This window comes from Typopeltis vanoorti, chromosome 3 (genome assembly GCF_054136105.1).
Source record: "Typopeltis vanoorti isolate ZY-2024b chromosome 3, IOZ_Tvanoo_1.0, whole genome shotgun sequence".
In the NCBI taxonomy this organism is placed as follows: Eukaryota; Metazoa; Arthropoda; class Arachnida; order Uropygi; family Thelyphonidae; genus Typopeltis; species Typopeltis vanoorti.
Window position 1 is genome coordinate 104,364,803 of NC_143551.1, and position 25,053 is coordinate 104,389,855.

Here is a 25,053-nt window from a genome sequence, read left to right on the forward strand (position 1 = left end):
ACATTTCTATGATTCACTAATATCTGAAAGCAAACTTTTTTTTTTTTTTAAAGTGTCATACATTTATTATACACTTTCATATTTTGGTATTATAACTTCTTTAATACTACTTTGGAAAACAGGCAGTAAACTGCTACAAGAATAAGAGACATCTACTAATTATAGTAGTTGTCTACTATATTAGTTGTTAATTATTAGTACTATAATCAAGGGACTAAATGAAATACAATCTTACAGAAGCTTTCTCAATATCTAACATTACATATAGCAACTCACACTGCATTTATAAAGCTAAAAATATTTTGTTAGTCTCTTGTCATTTTGAAAAGAAATATTCCATACATGTGTACAGGTTATTTATTATTATATAACACCTCCAAGGAGTTCAAGGACTCATCGCAGGAAGGTACTCTACTATGCTACAAATATCTCATCATCTCCGCTACTATTAAATTCTCCCACTACACAACTACCAACAACAACAGTGTTTTTTGTTTGTAAATTGCATGTGTTCTGATGGCTGATTTGCCTGTACACAGAATGAAACCCCAAGTTTCTGGGAGAAAAAAACCTTGCTACCTCTGTATGAGACTGGCTAACTCACTTCAATTGAATAATAATAAGAGTAATGTTTATATGGGCTATATAAACATTACTCTTATTATTATTATTATTATTTTACACCTCCGGGGGTTTCAAAGACTCATCGAGGGAGGGCACCTGCTCTACAACTCTGTCTCCACCACTCAATCCACCAACTGACTGCAACTACACCTAAGCCATCTACTGCCAACCACCACCACTACTGCTAGTATTTCCACAGACAATCACAAACATCCATGCCTATGGTGGGATTCGAATCCACAGCCTTTTGGCTGGAGAGTGGATACACTAACCACTCGGCCAGCCAGGCTGGCCAAGATAAATATCAGCCAAATCAACATTAAAAACATTAGAACATTATGACAAGAATCGAACTCAGGCCTTTTCCAGTCAAAGGGTGCAATGAACCATCATTTTTTTTTTATTACACTATGGAGGCACTTAATTTGATTATTTATTTTCCTACATTTCATTTCTGACTACCCCTTTCAAGAAACTAGAATCACATATAAAACCAGTATATGTTAGTTGCAATAAGCAAAATTATTATTATTATGGGTATCTCCATGGAGTCAGTAGACTCATCATGGGAGACCCAACTATCAAAACAATATCTATCATATCTCTTCTTGAATTCATTTACAGACGAAGCACTCACAACTGAGTCAGGCAATGCATTCCACTCATTCACCACCCTCCAGGCAAAAAACCTCATTCTCACACCCTTGTTAACCACACTTTTCCTTAATTTCCAGGGATGACCTCTTGTTCTTCCATCACTATCACACAGCTGAAACATTTCCCCTATATCAATCTTATAAAAACGTTTTAGTGATTTAAATGTTTTCTATCATATCCCCTCTTCTCTGCCTATCAACCAACCTCTGCAACCACAAGCTCTCAATCTATCAATGTAGCGAGCATTTTTTACATCACTCATCAACTTAGTCACTCTCCTCTGAACCCTCTCCACAACCTCCTCATCTCCAAGGAATCTAGGTGACCAGACCTGAGTGCAGTAATCCAAATGTGGAAGTATCAATGCCTTATAAAGGGGAATAATAACCTCTTTATCTCTGGATGTTAGCGTGTTCCTCAATAACCAAGTAATTCTATGTGGAATCTTGGACACCTTAGCAATGTGTCCCATGAACTTCATCTCCCTCAAACCCCCCCCCCCCCAAGTCCCTAGCCTCATCAATCTCTTGGAGTACCATTCCATCAATGTAGTACACAGCTGGTAATCTTTTAATCCCAAAATAAACTTTACACTTTTCTACATTGAACTGACATCCATTACCTTTTGCCCATTTTGCCAGCTTATTTAAATCATCCTGCAAACTCTCAACATCAGCTTGATTTTTTTTTATTGCACTACCCAACTTTGCATCATCAGCAATAACTGAATATCTCCCTTTAAACCATTTCCTATATCATTTATGTACAAATTAAACAATAACAGCCCAAGCTCTGCTCTGGACTCTGCTCCTTCATACACCCCTTTCTGGCATCTCTCCCTGAGCCATTCTCTAATCCATATCACCAGTTTAGTATTCATGCCCATCTGCTCCAATTTGCACAACAGTATTCCATGGAGTATTCTGTCAAAAGCCTTAGCAAAATCCAGAAGTACCACTGTGTAGCCATTTCCTTTGTCCAACTCAGATGTCATTCTATTATAAAAAGTTAATAAACTGCTAAGGCAGGATCGACCTTTAACAAAACCATGTTGGCCCTATAGAGTATCATACCCTGATCCATCCACTCTTAAATTCTGTCTTTAACCAACTTTTCCAATACTTTTACCACCACTCCCGAGCTAGTGATTGGTCTGTAATTAACTACCGCAGTTTTAGAGCCAAATATGCCTTCCTTCCACTCCCTAGGGATCATACCAGAGTTCAAACTTAAGTTAAATAACCAAGTAAGAGGCATTGACAATTCCTTTGCACATTCACGCAACACCCGAGCTGATATTCAATCTAAACCTACAGCAGTTTTTGCATTTAAATTTTGCAATATACCAAGTACCTCTGATTTATTAACTTCAATTCTCACATTGGTTATTGCTACAGGTACAGAGATATCCTCGAAAAAGTGATCACTCAGTAACTACTATTACATCTGAATTGGTCACTCAATACCATCAGCACCCACTAAAGTGATCCTTCCGAAATCATTCTTCCTTTTACTTGCCACATAGCGGAAGAATTCTTTGGGATTACCCTTGATCTCCTTGGCTAAGGTCTTCTCATAATCTCATTTAGCTTTTCTTACTATGCTGCTAACCTTCCTAGCTTGAGCCTTGTACTGCTCATGGATGTATACTAATCGCCTTTCTCCTTGTAAATTCTCCATAATATTTTCTTTTTTTGCAGATCATGCTTGACACTACTACTCATTCCATCTAACGCCTACCTTGTTTGTCTTCCTGACCATGAGGATACATTCTGATATTGCCTTCCTCAGATAATTACTGATTTTATCCCATGCACTGCTAACATCCTTCCCCTGCAATATGTTCTGCCATGGGACGGCTGTAAGCTCACTCCGAAGCTTGCTTATTATAATTGCCTAACCTGTAGTTCCATATATACCCCTTCTTAAGAGAAATCCACAAATTTTGCAACCTCCCAAGTCAATACCACATGATTGCTCTCACCAACTGGAGGTAATAAGGACACCTAACTTATGCATATATCCTCTAAACCAATGACCAGGTCCAACACTTTCACACCACATGTCCCTTTAGTTATGACAAAATGACAGGCGAATAAATGCACAAACTTTATATAATCAAATCAAAGAAACAATAAAATATAAAAAGCCAAAAGGCTATTTTACCGGCGAAATTGTTAATAGAAGGGGGATGGTGAATCCCTTTATGTTTTAAAAGCTGTGATTTCGATCCGAGTTTCGTACCCGGTTTTTAAAACATAAAGGGATTTACCATCCCCCTTTCTATTAACAAAGAAACAATATTTATATGTTTCTTTGACTTAGAAAGACTTTCAACAGAATCAAATCATCCTGAAAGTACTAGCATCAAAAAATACCTGTGGAAATTATCAAAGACATATACACAAAAAAAAAAAAAAAATCTGTATCAAATATACAGGAAATTCCTTTAAGGAAAGGAATCAGATAACACGATTCTTTAAGTACATATTTATTTAACATTATTATAGACAAACAGAATTTAAGAAACAGAAATTAAATAGAAAATAAAAATTAAAAAAAAAAGAAATTTAAATTTGATTCAATATGCAGATGATGTAGTATTACTTGCAGATATGAGAATAATCTCCAAAAGCAACTATTTAAATTCCAACATATATGCAGCAGTTTTAACATGAAAATATCACAAGAGAAATCAAAAAATGGTAAATGCTAAAGAACCATTTTTGGTACAAACTAAAATGTGAAACTAAATATGAAAATATAAGAACAAATAATGAAATTTAAATACTTAGGAATAGACTAAGACAACTGCAAACTAAAATAACTGCGAACAAAAATATAACATAGAATGAAGCAAAAGAACCCATCTCTGAAGGCTAATAAAATATTGCGATGTTTAAATTGAACTATATGGGAAAATAAAAATATAACAAAATAAGCAAAAGTAAGAATCTATAAATAGAAATCAGTAATTCATCCACTTCTTAAACCTATGCATGTGAAACAAGAAAAGAAACATCAAAAATACAACAAATAAATACTAACATGTGAAATAAAAATGCTCAGAAAAGTAGTAATTCAACAAAATCTGATAGAATAAAAAATTAAAATATTAAGAATGTCAATTACAATCCATAAATGAAATGATTAAAAAAAAGAAAAGATTAGAATGGAAAATATGGACTCGATTAGAATGGAAAATAAACATGTTCCCAGAACAGACACAAAAATAATAATTAAATTAGTAAGAAACTGGAAACCAAATGCAAAAGACCAATTAAAGCAAAAAAGAAGATGAAGAAATTGGAGAAGGAATGAGATTGTGACATCTCACATATCATTCATTTGTGCTGAAAAATGAAAGGGTATTGTGTTTATGTGATGATATGATACAAAACAAGGCACATATCCTACAGAACTATGTTAGAAGACAAAATACTGTGTTGTGAAAACCATATTCTAATTGCATTAGAATATCCTGGAGTTTATTGCATCTATTGCACCTGCAACTTACCTTATATTGGTGAAACTGGACGTACAATCCCTATACATAAAAAAGAACACAAAAGACACATTAAATATAACAATTTTGGTGAAGCAGGCCTCTCAGATCACGCTCTCAACACCCTACACCAAATTGATTGGAAAAGTACACCATACAAAAACCTAGTATGAAAGAAAATTTAAAGAAGCCTGCAAAATTCTGATTAACCACCCTAATATAGACACTAATGGCAGCATAAAAATTCCAAGAATTTGGATGGCACATATTAATACTTAATATCATGTTTTTAATATATATAAACATGTTTCTCTCCAGCCCAATGTAATTTTATAACCAATAGATAATAATAGGACTCTAACGTTGATGTAGTAAAGGTTTTTTTTTTTTTTCACCAGAGGTCAGGCCAATAATTGTTGTAACCGTTGGTCAGTAACTTTAGCAAACCATGTAAATTGTAGTGCAGCTATTTTCTCTGTATATATAGTGTATATACTCAGAAGATGATCTTGATATGAAGGTCGAAATGGCAAGTGTTGATTTTGGTTTATATTAAACTAAAGTTTTTACTCAAACACGGTTGATATATATTATCCATAATTTTCCAAAATGTAGAAAGCATATTCTAGTTAATTTGTAATGAGAGTTTCTGCATAAAGCAAAGAGCTGAGATTAACATTTCCAATTTTCAAATCAGGTTTAATACCACTTTCCTTTATAATGTGATCCATAAAGATTAATAACAGTGGAGATAATGTACACCCTTATCTCAACACCTGATTTAAAATCAAACCGTCTTCATGTACCTTTCCCAATTCCAACTGCTGACTTACAGTCCAAATATAGACTAAGTATTGCTTGATATAATGTACCATTTAGACCATGTTACTTTAGCATTTTGAACAAAAAAGACATGAGACGCCTTGCCACATACATGCCTTTTCCAGATCTACAAAACTTAAATATAGATCACAGTTTTGTTCTGTGACTTCTCTACTATTTGTCTTAAAGTGAAAATTTCATCCTGACAATTTCTATTTGGCCTGAAACTAGCTTGTTCTTCTCCAAGCTTCCCTTCCACAATTTTTCTTAGTTCCTTTTCAAGTATACTTGCAAAGTATCCTTTTCAAGTATAAATCTTACGAGGAACACTCAGTAGGGAAATTTCTCCTGCAATTGCACATAACCAGATAAATATAGTTGTGTGAAATTTGAAGTTCTTTTAGATCTGGTGCCGATTCCATAACAAAAAGTCCTTTATGTTTATAATTACTATGATGAAGCACAGTAATTCTTTTCAAATACATTTGATTCTGGGCAAGAACTAGAAATATTGGAATTATTCATTCCATGTGCAGAATGCATTGATTTATTTCAGCACAGTGAATTTTATTCATTTCATGTGCTGTCTTTATTCCATTAAATCATAATTTCATACAACCACTGGACTACTGTGCTCAGATTTGATTGCTGTGGTTTCTTAATATTAAGAAAGTGGCAAATTAGAGTCTGAGATGAGTGACCAATGACCAAGATGGTGTCTGTAAAATGCTTTCTCTCAACAAAATACTCATGTTTTATAGGTTATAAAATTGGTTGGTAATCAGAAAAAAGGACTACAATAGAAACATAAGTTACTAAAAGAATTTTATAGATGCTGAAGAATTTTTAATACATGCCAGTAGCTGTGAGTGCACCATCAGTAAAATGAGTTTTAGGAAAAATATAGTTTGTAAATTTGTAAGTAAATCTTGTATTTTATTTATTTTTGTTTGTTTGTTTGTTTAAATGTGACATTACGATATGGCACCAATGCATGGCAGCAAAGACCAAGCTATCGGGTGATTTGAATTTGTGGGATTTTGTGGTGTGTGTGAAATGTATTCGTCAAGAAAATTAAAGGATGTGTGGAGGAGGGGGGGGGGGGAAATGTTTCAAAATCAAAAGTGAGTGCTTATTAAGTGACAAGAATGCAGCAAATGTTAGTGGAGTGGATACCAATGGTAGGATGGAAAATGATGTTATTAATATTGAATGTGCAGCCATGAAAATACAGAAGAACAAAATGGACATTAATAAAGAAATAGCACATTTGAATGTTATCCTTCACAGCACAAGCATGAAACTGAAAAATTGCAGAAGTGGCAAGAGATTAGCAGGGCTGAAAAAAGAAGGAAGCAGGTGGAGGTGGCCTGAAGTAATAATAAAGACTGAGCCAACAAACTAGAAAAAAAAGTTGAGAAAATTATATGCAGACTAAATGATCAGGGGAGTACTTAATAAAAGCGTGACAAAATGGTGTATCCCTGGTGCAAAAATTCACGATATTAGTCACGCCATCTGGATGCAAAAAGGTAAGTCAAAGGAAATTATTGAATTGGTTGGCACAAATGATTTGAGAGGCGAGAAGTATTCTATGAGCAAGAATGTAAAGGAGTTGTTAGAAGAGGCAAAAACCAAAGATTGTAAGTCTCCTATCATGCTATGATAGAGGCAAACTGAGGAGGAGGAGGATGTTGCTAGCTAATGAGTCTAATTAGGCTGTGCAGAAAGAATGATGTAGGATTTGTGAATCTGTGTTTGACAAAAAAAAAAAAAAAAAATTATACAATGCTGATGGACTGCATCTAAATGGTTTGGGTGTTACGGGTGTTAATAGTTTGGGCAGTTTCTATATATACTAATGACAGAAGTATCAGGAACAAGAGGGAGGGGTTTTGGCGTTGGTTAGTGCAACCTTGCCAAATGTTATAGGCATTAGTGAGACTTGGATAACAGCAGATGATGTAGTTACAGGGATAGAATGAAGAGTTTAGTATTTTCAGGGAAGATTGAGAAGATAGGATGGGGGAGAGGTACTGCTGATGATAGCGGATGAATTGCAGTCAAAAAGAATAGGAGATAGGCAGTAGGTAGCTGTTCATTTGAAGCAACCTGATGTGAGAATAAAGCCAGTACGACATGATATACAGTTGGTTGCTGCTAGGCCAGGGAGTTCCACAGAGCCAGAGTTTCCCACCCACCACATATGGACTGGCAAGCAATGACCATGCTTGGGAGTGAAATGCCAGGGCTTCCCTGGATGCCATACGAGCACCACAGCAAGCCATGGATCCCAACCTCAGAACATGAGGCAAGACTGCTAGGATCTTCCTTTCTGGATGTCAACAGGTCACACAGCATGGCAAACACAGCAGCAGCAGCAGGGGTTTAAATCCCAGTGATGGTGGTCTAGAAGAAAGGATAGTAAAAAAAGACACTCAGGAGAAGTAGAACAAAGAATACAGGAAGAAAGTAAAGAAAAAGAGGAAGAATGAAAACGGCCAGTACCATCACTAGGAGGTCCCCTCCACCATGAACAGGTGCTCCACAGGGAGGGCCAGAAAGGGTAAAACTCAGTGTATTAAATATATGAAACTTGAAATTAAGACAAACTCAACCACACACTCATGTATAATGACTATATATTATTTTTGACCATCATTTCTTGCATTTCGACAATGCAAGAAATTAACATAAACTGGGTTGTATATCGGCCGAAGGATTTTAATAATTTATACTAAGTAAAAAACACCAACACGTTTTGCCAGCTGAGCTGTCTGGCTTTGTCAGGGTGTATAAAAGAGATACAGCACAACTTAAACTGTTTGTGAGGGAATGAACTGAATACAATTGTATTTTTTTACAAATACAGAAGAATACGTACATCAAACACATGGAGAGTGAATGATATCAACCGTTGTTATGCAGGAACGTTCTGTAATTAGCGGCAAAATTTAACTCTGGTGAGCTGATCTTATGAGAGTCTTCCAAATATCAGCTAGAATTAACCCTTGATTTCTATTGAGATTGCGTTTAGAACGGATGACTGCTACAGCTTCCTGACAGAATGTCATTTTTCAGTTTCTCCATAAAGAGATCAGCACAAGGAGAAGAAGGGGGAAGAGGGCTGTTAATTGTTCATAAATCGTTCCATTCCATAAGAAAAAATTAGATTTTTAGGCAATGACAGAAAAGAGAAGCAATATCTTGAGGCAAAACGTTGCTCAAAATGCTGATTACTTCTTCTACTGGAACATTAGTAAATAAGGATATTACATCCAGACTTGCAAGAATGTCTGTTTAGGAGATCAAGATGTTCTTCAATTTATCAACAAAATGTTGTGAATTTTTTATGTAGGTATCCGAATTACGGATGTGTGACATTCTGTCTCAATTAGACCTTAAATCCACAGTGTGGTGGAGGTACATGGATGACATCTTTATCATATGGAAAAATACAGAAAAAGATCTTTTTGATTTTCTAACCAAGATAATCCTTCCATCACAAAATAAAGTTCACCTTGGAACTTGAGAGGGACAAACAATTATCATTCCTGGATACCTTAATTAAAAAAGAAATGGATGGACATATCAGCTTTGCAGTCTATCGCAAACCAACCAATACAGGTCGATATTTGCACTTCACGCCTTCGCACCACATTTCTCAAAAACTGAGCATCATACACATGCTCAAAAATAGGGCCACTCACATCACAATAAAAGAAAAAGATTTCAAAGATGAATTATCCCACATATCAAAAACCCTGATAGACAATGGCTATCCAAAAAAAACTGATCCATAAGATACTTTTCTGTGACCCCCCACAACAACAATCTGAGGAAACACATTACAAATCCACCATTGCCATTCCTTATGCTGGGGCAGTTTCTAAAAAGATTGCTACACTCCTCAAGCCACATCAAATACAAGTGACTTTTAAACCTTTAAAGACTATCTGCCACTTTTTAAGATCTCTGAAAGACAGTTATGCCTTCTTCATATATACCAGTGTCTATAACATCCCCTGTTCATGTGGATTAAATTACATTGGTCAGACCCCAAGAAGTTTGGAAATAAGAAAAAGTGAACACATCGGAGATGTAAACAACAACAGAGAAAACAACTCTGGGTAAGCCCTTCATTTCTCAAGGATCAAACCATACCATCAAATGGGACAAAAGCTCCATGTCCTATTTAGAGGATTTCCACTCCAGAAACAAAAGAAGCTATAGCAGTCATCCGTTCTAAATACAACCTCAATAGAAATCAAGGTTCAATTCTAGCAGATATTTGGAAGACCCTCATAAAATCATTAAGCATGCCAGAGTTAAAGTTCGCTGCTAATTACAGAACGTTCCTGCAAATAACAACAGTTGATATCATATACGCTCCATGCGTTTGATGTACGCATTCTTCTGTATTTGTAAAAAAAATACAATTGTATTTTGTTCATTCCTTCACGAATAGTTTAAGTTGTTTTGTATCTGTTTTATATCTGGCCCTGACAAAGCCAGACAGCTAAGTTGGCGAAACTTGTTGGTGTTTTTTACTTAGTATCAGGGGCGAATTCTCCATGCTTGCTGCACAAGCTCATTACTTGAGAAAGAAGTAATATTTATTTGTTAATAAATGTATGTATTTATAAGCATTCCATTTAGGCTTTTATTTTTGTAGACAGAAGATGTCTTAAGCTTGCGTGGCAATAATTGAGCTTTGCGTTGTGTATCGAAGGCCGATGCTTGCTTGTCTGGTCAAAGCTACTTTGGCTTGCTCGGTTGTAGGAGCTTCCAGGTCCTCGCTGCAGCGATGTGATTTCATGCGCATGCATAGCCATTTTTACTCCCTTCACGATGTCTCACTCTGTTGCTTAGGCCATACGCAGTCAACGTAGCTCTAGCAGGTGAGCTTCAGTCAGCCTTCACAAGTGTGCATGTTGTGCTTGGGAAAATTAAGTTACAACCAACTTTTTATGACAATGTATTGACCAGTTCATAAAGAAGAACCGTAGGATAGAATTTGTATTCAAGTAGCTAAATTGAAAAAGATAGAATATCATTTGCAAAATAAATGTTGTATTTGTATGATTAAATGTACATAAATTTATAAATATATAGTTTTAAATGGTCGGTAATTAATTATTCTGCTAATTGGACTTCGATCACACCTCTCACTCCCTGAATGATAACAAGAGCAAGCGTGAATTTCAAGACCAGCATTCGCCCCTGTTTAGTATCAATTATTAAAATCCTCTGGCCAATATACAACCCATTTATGTTAATTTATTATTATTATTATGGGCAACTCCAAGGAGTCCTTACACTCATCGAGGGAGGCCCTAAACATCATGTCAAGAACAACTATTCAACATCCACACAGTAATTATCATACTTTCACTTGGACTCATTTACCACTCTCCAAGTTAAAAAAAATCTAGTTCTAACACCCCCTTGCTAATCACACTTTTGCTCAGTTTCCATGGATGGCCCCCTAGTCCTCCCATTACCAGTCCTGTTCTGAAAAATATCCTCTGAATTAATCTTATAGAAACCCTTCAATAATTTGAATGTCTCAATCATATCACCCCTTTTCTGCTTATCAACCAATTTCTGCAACCCACAAATCCTCAACCTGTTCTCATAAGGTTCATTCCATAGACCTGCTATCATCTCGGTCACTCGCCTCTGGATCCTTGCCACCTCCTCCCCATCAAGAAGAAACCCTGGTGCCCAGATCTGGGCACAGTAGTCAAGATGGGGTCTTATCAAGGCTCGATACAGAGGAACAATAACTTGCTTGTCTCTGCTCGTCAAAGTATTCTTCAGTAACCAAGTGATTTGATGAGCTGATTTAGCCACTTTTGCAATGTGCCCCCTAAACTTCAACTCCCTATCCACCGACACTCCCAAATCCCTGGCCTCATCAAACTCCTGGAGTACAGCTCCACCAATGAGGTATACTGCTGCTAATCTTTTCACCCCAAAATGCATAACCTTACACTTTGCCACATTAAATTGACATCCATTCTCCTTAGCCCAGTCCTCCAATCTATCCAAATCATTATGCAAAATTTTGACATCATGTGCATTCACTATTGCTCTACCAAATTTTGCATCATCAGCAAACAAATGAACAGTTCCTCTCAGATCCTTTCCTATAACGTCAATGAACAAATTAAATAGTAGTGGTCCAAGAACAGAACCCTGCGGTACACCACTAGTCACAGTCCGTCTTTTGGACTCTACTCCTCAATAAACTACTCTCTGATATCTCTCCATCAACCACCCTCCTATCCATCTCACCAACCCTATATCCATCCCCATATGCTGCAGTTTACTGATTAGAATTCCATGTGGTATTCTGTCAAAGGCCTTAGCAAAGTCCAGCAGTATCACTGTAAACCCATTACCCTTATCCAGTTCAGCTGTCAGTGTGTTATAAAACGTGAGCAAGTTACTAAGGCATGATTTACCCTTCACAAAACCATGCTGTCCCCCATACAGTATCCCATTTTCATCTATCCATTCCTGTATTTTTCTCTTGATTACTTTCTCCAAAACCTTGACAACGACTCCTGATATGCTGATCAGTCGGTAATTTGCAACAGCAGTCTTGGAACCTCCTTTATGCAGTGGAACTATTTTCCCCTCTTTCTACTCCCTCGGGACTAACCCAGACCCAAGACTCAAATTAAACAAAATGGTCAAGGGCCCTGACAATTCTTTAATATAAGACCCGAGCTGGTATACCATCCAATTCCACAATTTCTTGCGCACAATCATTTATTATTTTTGATGTTTCAGGTATTAATACAAAATCCTCTTTTTATTCTCCTTCTTAGGAAGAAGAACCCAGGAGCGTAAAGCACACTACAAGGAATGCTTATTAGTAATTTTCCATTACTCAGTAGTACCAGAATGGAATATCACTATTGTAAAGAATTACTGTTGAACATTAACTGGAAACAAACGATGAAGAAATGCAAAGAGTAAAGGAACACCAAAAATAAACAAATTCCTTGAAATTGACTAGATATAAATGAAATTAAGAGGCACTTTCTCACTGTGCTATTTCATGTTAATTTTAGTTGTCAATCAACAATCCATGCTGAACAATTCATACAGCAATTTGTCTAGCAATTCAAATGCTTAGAAAAACTGGTGCATTAATGACATGGGTAACAGAGTGGATATCATCTCCATTTTCCAACCTACAAAACTATTCATTAAAAATCCTAGAGTAATGGATGCATGTGAATGTTCTGTTGGGTGGCAGATGATTTTCATCAGCAGGTGTAACATTAACATTCTGCTTATTAGAGGCATGAAATGCCTTGTAGTGGTTAATATTTGGTCTTTATAAGATTTTCCAATCCCTATCCTGCCCATAACACTAAAAGCGCACTTTAGGTTTCAAACCTTCTGATCTGCTGTGGAAGGGACACTAAAAAAAAAAAGTGTTTCCAGGCACAATTTTTGTAGTTATTACAATAAACAGAAGACTTGTTTAAAAAAAGATATTGTAATGAATTTGGAGAAAATAGACTACAAAATAAAATTAATGTTACCTTTTGTTAGTAAATCATGCTAACAAAATCAAAATTGTAATCAGCAGATTATCTGGTGATTACAAGCAAATAAAATGATATTTTGGTATCAGCAAAATTATTTTAAATTGTCATAAATTTTTGGTTGCACACAGTAAAAAAGAATTCAAAAGTGATTTGAGTTCTAATGTGTTGCTGCTGGCATATGATACTGCTCAAATTTCGGGGGGGGGGGGGGATTTACATTCTCAACAATTAAAACATGTCAACCAAGCAGCTGCTTCTAAACTGCAGTCAGCCCCTACCTTTTTTAATACATGGTTCAGTGTTTTCATATAAGATGTTTTTAAAAAGAGATATCATTTTTTAGACAAAGCAAGTAAAACAGTCAACAAATAATTGGAAATGGTTAAACAATACACCAGTGTCTAAGGCAGTTTACTTTCTTCCCCTTCATTTATCCCTCCTCCAAATATGTTAGTCTAATTGTGCAGAAATTGTTGGGAGCAGGAAGTGGGGGGGGGGGATTCTTGTTAATGCTAATAATTCATTTTTTTTTTTCTTTGTGAAAAGATCTCCTCCAATATTTTATTATTATTATTATTATTATTACATGACACCTCCAAAGAATCATTGTGGGAGGGCACTACAACTCATTCTCCCTTATACCACTACAATATATTGTCTGTAAATTGTGTGTGTGTTCTCATGGCGTTGCTCTAATGCTATCCAATTCACCTTATGTTAATTTCCCTAATACTATCCCAGTACCATAAAAAAGTCAGGCCCAAATTCCTATGTTTGAAATTTCACCAGTCATCAACTATGCCCTAATAAGGTTAAAACACCTTATGGTAACTTGTTCTGGTAAAATACTTATAAGCTCTGTATTACTAAAATCTTGGTATTTCTAGCCTGGCTCCCACTGATGTGACCTCAATAAAGGTCGAAACCGGTCTGGGTAGTGGCCCCTTGCCTTTAATACAAAACATCATACATCTCCTCCAGGAGATGTGCTTTGCATTAAGGGTAAATATTAAGATTAGTGATCAAAGCTTATTCTACTTTTACCAAGAGTTGCCTTGGTCTTGCACTACTTTGAGGGTCAGCTAGACTTCCAATACATGCAGGCGCAAACTTGACTTGTTTGTCTGTTTGCTTACTTGGGAAATGGAGTAAAAACCAGGTTTAAAATAGCTTGGTATTTAAAAAAAAAAAAAAAATATATATATATATATATATATATATATATTATGCATATATATATATATGCATAATAAACCCACAGAAACAATCAACACAGATTAGAACAGATTTGTTAACTGCAAAAAAGCGTTAATAATGTGGACTTCAAAACACAAAAAAGCGTTTTTTTTTTATGTTCTTTGAGAGCTCTAAAACAAATATCCAATCTGTTATTTTAAATCATTAAAAAGATGCATATATAGTAATTCTGAAATAAGAGTTTGTCAATTTCTCTTTGGAAAACTCATAAAAAATTCTACGAAGTAGTATACTTAATAGCAACATTAATTTTTTGTATGCATTAAGAGATATAGTAAGTCTATGTGGAAAGTAAAACTAATGCAGGATGTTACATGACTACTTATTTAAAATAATAATGATAATAATAATAACAATAACAATATAATTCGTGGCTTTGATTTAAAACAACTGTTTCAACAAATCTCAGAAAATTTAAATTTATTTTTTCAATTAAACATTTATATTAACAAAATATATAAAATTTACAAGAACTAGTCCAATAATCGGTTTATTAACAGAGTAGTGACAATGAGATGTAAATGTATCCTGCAAATAAACAAGGTGCTTTGTATGCATTTAAACGTTCACAAAATATAAAGTCCTTCTTACTTAATAAGGCGGACTTGACGTTAAAGTTTTTGTTTTGTTTTGATTTCAAGTCCTACAGTGTACCAGCCGAATTTATAATTTTTTTTCTTAATATCAAAGTTAATTTTAAAACATTTGTGTTATTCATGAGAAAAACAGATCTGATTAAAAATAAAAATAAAAAAAACTCCGAATATTTCTATTAGGAAGGAAACAACATCCACTGTTATTCCTACATTTCAAAGTCCATTAAAACATGCACAGATGGGGAAGCGCAATGTAGGAGCCGAGCAGTCTCGTACAGCAGGTATCTTGTTTTTTCCTCTCTTACCCCAATATGTGCAGCTAAACGTGTCCGGTTACGCGGAACTGTGAGTCAAGGGCCTCGAGGGAAATGAGAGCAAGAGGGCAGCTGTCATGTTTTTCAACCAACGCCGATATTTTTATAACGGACATAACAACGTATACCACGAGTACATCGTTATGGATGCAAAATGAGTCACTTGGAATAGGATACCTATACACAAGTCAAACATTATCCCTTCCATTACAATTATTTGTATTAAAAGCAAAAATCTGATTTTAAGAAAAACCAGTACACCGATATTTTAGATTAAACAGAAAACATGCACATATCCTCGCTCTTGGATGTAGTTCTGGTATTAAGTGCATCCCAGATAATTATATTAAGAATTCCGTTTATTTCATACCGATTGCCAACAAGCAGAGCTTTCGTGAAGTTAGTGCTAAACTAACTCCAGAATACCTTTTCATTCAGCCCCCCGCCCCCCCCTCAACTTTTAAGGAAGAGTAAGTTACAAAGTCCCCCACCTTTCATCACCGCCGAAGCTCAGTGCAACCCTTTCCAGACAGGCTAGTTGAAAGACAACGAAAATGCGCCAAACAACTACAGCAGTCTGCAGCTCATAATCGGGGATTAAACAATATCGCTTACATTCCCCTAAAGATTAACTAACTCAGCAATCAACTATTTCCTCTAGTCGTGATTAGAATCGAACCTAGAAGTTTTTCGAAAGATGACGTATAGAACTTTTTACACAGCTACACAAGCAGTATACTATAATATACAATACAAATAAGCCTGAATATACAACTGGTTTTTTTTTTTCTTTTCTAGACTTTTTCCAACGGGAAAAAAGAAAACTAATTTTACTTAGTAATAGATTTAGTTTTATTGTCAGCTACCTTTCACTTACTAAAATTTTACTAAAATAAAACTTCATGTCATACAGTGCCATATTTAGTTTTCGGGAAGTAACAATTGCAATAGTAGCTACTTAATGTGCCGTTATTATTTTTATTACATTAATTCTCCTAGAGTCAGAGACTCATCGAGAGAGAGAGAAAGAGGTTTATACCGTTTACAATTACATACATTATTATATGAATTATACATTACATTGTGTAAGAAGTATACGTATATTACAGAAAATCTCTTAATTTTAAAATATTAGCGCTTATTTAATAAAATAAAAAAGATCTGATTTGAAATTATCAAATAAAAAAAAAACAGTTCTATCAAGAAGTGAACACGACCAGTATTCCTTCAATATTTCTTGCTATAAATTGGTTATCCATGTCGGTTAATAAAATAGTACAATAAAGGGCAGTATTCTCAGATAGAAGCTAATAAAACTGGCTCGTGATGAGAATATAGCATCTAGAGTCATACTCCTCCACTTCGCAAACCATGAACCTAAGAATTTCTTTGATTTTAAATGAACTTTGGCAGCCATTGTCATTTTTATCAACTTTTTCAAGCACACAACATACTTATGAAATATGTCGGCTTCAGTTAAATGAACTATTTCCTACATATATGAGAAAGCTCGCCAGCCTCATGCGGGATTTTTTCGATCTTTATTCATACTTGTGGGCAGAGGATTACTTTTGTAACCCGGAGCAGTGCTGAAACTTTACTCAAAAACTCGTCTTGTTGTTTAGATGTTACATTATTGAGGTACATGAATTTGTAGCTAAGTAATAAAACAATTATAATATTTAGTTATAATAATAGAAATTACTGCAGGAAGTTAGCATATGGAAGCAACAAGCTCTTTTCCGTGTATAATTCGGTTATTCTGTTAGTGTCGACAAGAAAAGAAAGTTCAGAAGAGTTCTTAAAAGCTGCCTGACCCTCCTTTAATAATGATAAACAAAACAAAATGTTACAAATTCTGACATTCGAAGTCGGAATGCGATGGAAATTATCACGGCTAAACAGGTCCATCCGGCTGGAGTCCTCATGGAGGTGCATAGGTAAATGTTCTCCTTCAGGAGCTCGTCAGGTTGAAAAACGTGGGGAATGAAATATGGGGATCGCATAAGCCTAGAACCAAGCAGTCTGGCAGCTGTTTCCTACAACTTGGCTTAGTTTGTTGGCACTGGTAATTTGTATCCGTTTAACTGAATCGTTGGCATGATAAGTTGTCCTTCGTGGGGGACGACATCTAGGTAGGGGTTGTAGTGACGTGCTTTAGTGCACGTACACGGTCTACGGTACAAGAAATATGTGACAGGAAACGTGAAAGAACACCTTTAGCAATTCACTGACGAAGTTCTTCTACCCGACCGCAACCGTTTCCATGGCAACAAATACTGACGCAAGTACGTTTTGGAGGTGTCAACAAGCCAAAAGCTTTGCAGTTGCCATTTGGAAGTATGACTGTTTTCAGATGGACTATGACCTAAAAATAGATAAATGGTACCAAATTCTGCCACCGTGACTAATCCTGAAAAGTGTTTGTAGTTTAGCTGCAATAACCTTTGCGTTAGGTTTTAGCTAACCACATCTCATCTTACGTGTATGGGGGGGGGGGGGGTAATATGGTAAAAAATACCGAGGCCCAGTGTCCATTACAATAACTCCCTTTAAGATACATTAATTAAGTAGCAAGGCACTGAAATTCATGTATTCTGCATCTATCATCAAACTAAGTTTTCCAAAAATTGAAAAACAACCTAAGGAAACAGCTGTACTGTCTATCAACTTACACTCTCGCAGCATCAAATCCAGTTCAAAGTGTTTAAGCAATACTCCACAATAATTATTCGATATTCTAAGAAAATCTGTTTTCCCCTATTATGATAATTTTGTGTACCTTTAATGTGGGTAGGGGTGGAAATATGGAAGAGATAACTATTCTGAAACTGTTATTTGTAAAGGAAAATGCAGTTCACAGGGGTCCTTCCCTAGCATTTGTGGGGGCCCACGGAAAGAGTACAAATGGAGGCGCAGATACGACATGTCTAAATGTTTAAAAGTTATAAATTATATCCTCCTATCTTGACAAATATATCTTCATAACGACAAAAATCGAAAAATATGTGTAAAGCAATGGTTTTTATATGATTAAAAGTCGGGAAAATATCCAAGATGACTGAATTTGATTATTATTGAGCATGTCTGGATGTTTTGTTGATGGGCTGCGATGTTTGGACGTATAATAAAAATAAAGACATACATAATTCATAAATTGTTATGTACTGTATTTAGTTCATAAAATTTATTTTCCCGAGTTCGGAATATTTCATTTCCTACCTCTTATTTAACAATAATATTTTGTGTTTGTGTGTGTTTAAGTTGTGCCCTTTATTAGATTAGTTCGGAATATTTCATTTCCTACCTCTTATTTAACAATAATATTTTGTATTTGTGTGTGTTTAAGTTGTACCCTTTATAGCGCGCGGGAACGGGGTAGGTGCCTGGGTCTAAGGGTGCACTGCAGTCACGTACAATGTTCCTCCTAAGCTGTGCGCGTGCAACCTGTCAAAAAAAAGGAGTACACATGTCTCATAACCGCACGTACAAATTTTTTTTTGCTTTCAGAATTTCTAATTTAAGGTCAATAATATTTTTTGAATGTGCTATAAAAACAAATTATATGATAAATCATACTTATAACTTTACTAAACGTATCCCAATATCTCCACTCCAATACTCTGACCCCAGCGATTCCCAAATTGTGTTTCGCCGATAAAATTTGGGGGTTCCTCAATGAAATAAGTTTTTGAAGTCTAATTAATAGTTTAAAATATGTATGAAAAATTTATTTAAATAAAGTTTAAAAATTTTCAATAAAATCCATTGAGTCAAGTGGTGGACAGATAAATCGAATACTTGCATTCGATTCTCCCACCACTGGTTGAGTCATATCCAATGACCAAATCATCTGTAGTGAGGTGGGACGCAGCGGTGCAGGGTACGAGCGGGCGTCTCGGTCATAGATCTGTGATGTTTTGCACTGCAGTCATTTTGTGATGTCTTATGAACTTTTCATATAAAAATAAAGTGGGCATGGCATAAATGTATAATATTACGATTGTGTATACCCCAAATTAAAATATTATGGATCGTTGGTTGGGAGAAGGAATTAAAAAAAAAAAAAAAAATGCAGCAAACAGTTTACATGTTTCTAGTGACAAGGAAATACCGAGGTAAGTTAGATGCCACTCCTGATATCAGAATTCAGCTTCCACAATTAAACCAAATTTTGAAAGAATGTTGAAAGAAAAGAAGTTTAATCCTTCACATTAATTACCAGTTTGAATTAATGATATTTGCTTTTCTATTATTAATCTGTTTTTTGTATTTTCAATAAATTATTTTTGATTTTATGATTTGTTGTTTTATTTATGAGTAAAAATTGTCAGGGTTCCGAAATTTTTTATCAAGGTGAAAAGGGTTCCGCAATTAAAATAAGTTGGGAATCGCTGCTCTAACCCATTCCAACTTAATACACTAATTAGTTAGGTTAAGCCTCCACCGTGTGGGCGAACTGACGCTGACGACGGCAATTTGCAGAGGGATATTTGTTTAGTGTCTACTGTATGGACAGTACAGCAACGAACTCGTGCAAATGGGCATGGATTTTTCTAGCTACACAGATTTAAGTGAATTAATTTAGTGTTCGCAATTTTACAGATTACAGCTAGACAAAAAAAAAAAAAAGGAAATATTAAAATGAGAAATATTACATTACCAGTTTTAGTGTGTTAAACCCTAAAAATGTCACTTTCGAAATTAAAGCGGAAAAGAACTGGAAATTTCGTTTAAATTTGAGTGGCTGGACAAATGCGTTGAAACTTTAAGGTCGATGAACAATAGGCCACCGCACACACTGAGTCTGACACTAGAAACTTGAGCAGGGCCCCGGGCAAAAAATAGAGAGAATATTGTTCGTATATATTTATTTCTCAAAAATGATCTCTTATGAAACCTCAATATCAAATTTTACATATCATACATAGCAGTAAAAAGGATCAATTTTTTAACAATAGGCCACCGCATTTGCAGTTGTCATAAGCATTTTCTTAAGTTTCATATTTTGTGAATTACACAATCACAACTGTCAACAGTCGTTTTCACTAAGAAATCCGAAACCCACCATGACGAAATATGTATCAGTTCCCTTCTTTTAAAGTGAACTGATACAAATTTCACGGGGGTTAGCGAGCTTTTTCCAATAAAATTAATAAATAAAAATAAAATAACAAACTTCTAATTACTTCTATCTTTAATGTTATGTAAATCTTTGCGAATGATTGATTCGCTTTTTGGTCTAAGCCTAACAGAATTCAGGTAGTAATTTAGATTCATCAGAATATTCTGAACACAAGGTTCTTGTTGCTCCTATTATAGGTTCTGTACAAGTATGCAATATGCAACAAGCTTAGTACAGAAGACCGCTTTTTCGACCAAAAATTGCTTCCGGGAAACCGTCATTAAGCGAAACGTTTTTGGAAATAATATATACTTTTTTAAAAATAAATAAATTGACAAGAAATGAAGAGGGGGGGGGGATAAACTACAATAGTTTGATCCTACCACAGGCAGCAGACTAATACCTCTCTCTACACCCGTAAAGCAACCAGGGCACAGCGATGGTTTTTTAAAACGTAAATATGTAAACAATATTTTGCGACGTAAAACTTAGTTACTTGGATAAAATAAACCATGCTAATTCAGTTATAATAATCACATATAGGGCTCGACAAATACGCTCTCCCTTGGCGATTAGATTTTGCGAGTTGGCGAGTAACTGCAAATTGGACAAAATATATATTTTTTTTATTTAATAAAAATATAACTATGTAAATATATTTTTGTAACTTTAAGAAAAAAAAAAACAGAAGAATATGCGTAATATAAAGGGCCATTTTAGTAACAAAAATTAATTTAACAACCATATTTCGGAGAAATTATATTTCTTCCTCAAAAATTCAATGTTGTTTTACTATTATTATTTGATGACTTTTTCTTCTTGGAATGGTGTTTCACACAATGGATATATATTCTCCACACAGCAATACAGCACCGCTAATCACTTTATGGAACTTCTATTAACTTATTGTGACATATTATTTAAAATGGTGGTGGTGTGTGTGTGTGGGGGGGGGGGGGATCTTGGGCAAGTACATTACTTTTCCCTAAGTAAAATTTTGCATAATTCATCGAGCCCTGTATTATTTTTGTGAGACTTTTTTTATCTTTTAATATTTTCTTAATTTAAGGTCTATACTTTCCTTAAGTTTGGCTTCAGAAATTTTTGGAAATATTGCAATTAGGTAGTGGAATGAATGTAGATCCATTTTTGTTCAATGATTTTTACCAAAGTTTTAAGACATGGGTTCGAATTTCGTATAGGACGCGAAGAACCTTCATAAGGGCTTTTTAAAAGGCGCGTTAGCCAGTCTCAAACGTAACTGTTAGTTCTATTCCTGGTAACTTGAGTTGTTTCATCCTGCAAAACAGGCAGTGGCCAGAAGGAAGAAGAAAATCGTAAAAAATCCTCTTGCTGTATGAATGATTCACGAATATTGTGATGAGGTAAAAAGCTCACATTATTCATAAATCATTCATGCAGATAGAGGTGTTTTTTACGATTTTTATGATCTTAGCTATTTTGATTATACAATTTTTTTTAAGCTGTATGCTTTAAAGTGCCTCCGGTGTAATTGGAAGAACAACGGGACATGGTGCCTTTCGATTTTCGTTGCGACGAGAGAAATCTTTATATTGGCGTTTACAATTGAAGATGAGCTAGCCGACCTCATATGGAGGTAGCAGGATTTTTCATCCCGCATACAGGCAAATCAGTCAGGAGAACACGCAATTTACAAACAACAAATAATATTGTTGGTAGTAGCGGGCAGTAGATGGCGTTGTGTGTGGCTGGAGAAATAATTGAAAACCGTGAGATGAGTAGAGCAGAGTAGTGTCCTCCGGCGAGAGTCCTTGGACTCTTTGGAGGTGTCACATAATAATAGTAATAAAATAATAATTAATCAATTCTTATCAAGTTCCTCTTCGGATTTTAAAAAATTGTATGTTAATTATTTTTGCATTCTATTCAAACTATATTTTGATATTATTATTATTATAAGCTTAGGTATATATTTAACCACGTTCTTGATGTCAAAGGAACAGAAGAAGCAATTACACCATCTCATCTCGAAAATAGTTCGAAAGGTAGGTCTCACTTCTCAATGGTCTTAAAAACACAATATGGTTCATTCCTTGTCTTATATGAGTATAAAAATTTCATAGTATCCTGTGCTCTAATCACGCCACTAAAGGGTAACAGCTAATGGGGTTGACTATGAAGGTAGGGCTCCTTAATACAACAAACATGCTGTATTACTCTTATCAGCTGTTATTAAATTGCTATAATTTCATACATGAAATTATAATTTCAGAATAATCAGCTCCCTAGATTACTCAAGGTACTTTTTACTCGAATACCGCTGCCTAATAGAGTTCTTTGAATAAAGTAAATTTTGCACGTGTGTCTTGTAGTTCTCGCGATAACAATGAAAATATAGGCAATCAAACATTGAACTCGGAACATTTGATCGGTTATGATACCGTTTGTACACAATTAAAAGGACCTTTCTATGGAGATGAGTTTTTGGTCATATGAGTGAACTGCAGTATAGTAATTTTCTTTGAACTAGTCAGACTCAAAAAAAAAAAAAAAAATGTTTTCGTTATTACTCTTTTAAAAATTATTCGTGAAATTCGGTATTCAGGATGTCTCAGCATTTGTCGTTGTTTCAATCAGACAATTTGATGAAAAAACAAATTATGCTTGCAGTTAAGTGCCAACAAATAAAGAATCATTTCTTTACGAATCATTTAAAGAATTATTATACTTAAAGTTATATATTAAGGCGGTTCCCAAACATTTTCGGTTCACGGCGCCCTTATTGTATCAGGCTTTTTCTACTGCGCCCAAAGTCAAAACATAGGCCTGCCTAATAACAGTTGCAGTGTGCAGTTGGTGCGGTTATTTCATTTGTTTCAGTGAAAATATTGGAATATATTTAAATTATTATACTGAAAGAATCATTTCTTAATCGTTTCTAAGAATCCTTTTTTGACATTAAAAAGATGCATTTTTTCGTAACATTCTTATACAGCAACACCATCAATACAACTGAACCCAGAGCTGTTCTTGATATACTAAACATAATTTTGCTTTGCCATTAAAGTGATCCAATTGAAGCAACAAATTTTAACAGCGATCCTAAATACCTAGGATCCTTATAGTTTGTTATCATTTCGGGGGGGGGGGGGGGATCTAAGACTATATCTTAAAAACGAAATACCGTATACGCATATGATATTTTATCGGCGTTCCGCTTAGCAAGCTCATAATTGTTCTATATACAATACCGTTTTCAAATTGTTCAGAGATGAATTCGACTTCACTAGCAAGAACTACCACGATATCTGTAAAAATTTCAAGTTATTCAAAGAAACGTATAGAGTAGTGGTAGTACTACTTTTCGTAATAATCTGAAGCGTGTCAAAAATGAATAACAACCTGTTTTTAGCTTAATATACTCTGGACATATAATTTTGTTTTGCCACTACAGAAGGTGATGTGACAAATTTTAATACAGATCCTAAATACGAAATTTCTTAAATTCCATCCTGTAAGTGCTGAATTATTAAATATGGGTTCAAATAATTTTCCAAATCGAAACAACGTGATAGCTTCTTGTGTACATTCTAAATCCCAAAATTTTATTAAATTCCATCCAACAAGAGCGGGGTTACTATAATATATCATTTCGATACGTTTTGCCTTTTTCTGCCTACCCCCTGCAAATGGTCTGTTTAAAACAAATGCGGACAGCTCGACAAATTTTTGTGATAATTTCAAGTACTACTATATTTTAATAATATATTCTGAGTCCTAAAATAGTTTACTTACGTATCATGCATGCATAAATAAATGCTTACACATTCCGAAACGTAGTTAAAAACAGTTGTACGTTCAAATTGTTGTGGTAAAGAATGATGTCATTACGAAACGGCATTTTTTTATGATTGCCTACAGTTATTTCCTTACTTAATCATGTTATCCAATTATGTTGAAATGCGGCATGAAGATATACCGAAAAGGTGTTTCAAATAATATAATAACCATACCACTAATCACATTTGTCAAGTTGCATTATTTAAAAATACTAATATTGGATTTGAACTTGCTTTTCGATTTACAATTTCTCAAATCTGCGCGTTAACAATTTATACATATTAAGGTTAAAGTGCTTTAAGTATTTTATTTTAAGTATTTTTATTAGATTTGGCAAATGTTAGTAAAAATACAAATACTTAAAATAACTAGGTCAATATTTTTATTGTCTTAAACTTTAAATATTACCTAATTGTAACCACTTTAACTTTTATAACCACTAACTATTGTAAGCGGTTAAAATTTATACGTAAAACGTTTGCACTAATTTTCTTGTATAAAAACTTTATGATATAAACTTTACGATACATAATTTATACATTTAGTTTGGGAATCAAGGTTTCGTACTTTACCTTGTGTATACTCTGGAAAACGAAAATTTTTCATTTAAATGAATGAATAAATAATAAAAAGGCACTGCAAGTAAAAAGACACTGCAAAACAATGTTTTGCACTGTCAAAAAATAAAATGTACAGCACAGTACCACTGCGCTTCAAAAAATATAACTGAATTATTAACTTCGCGCCTCCTTCAAACACA

At 34.8% G+C, this 25,053-nt stretch overlaps 1 protein-coding gene across 1 annotated transcript in view; it reads right to left on the reverse strand.

Moving 5' to 3' along the window:
* The window catches only part of LOC150108437 (uncharacterized), a 189,245-nt gene that overhangs the window by 66,915 nt on the left and 97,277 nt on the right, over window positions 1-25,053 (reverse strand). The window lies entirely within an intron of this gene.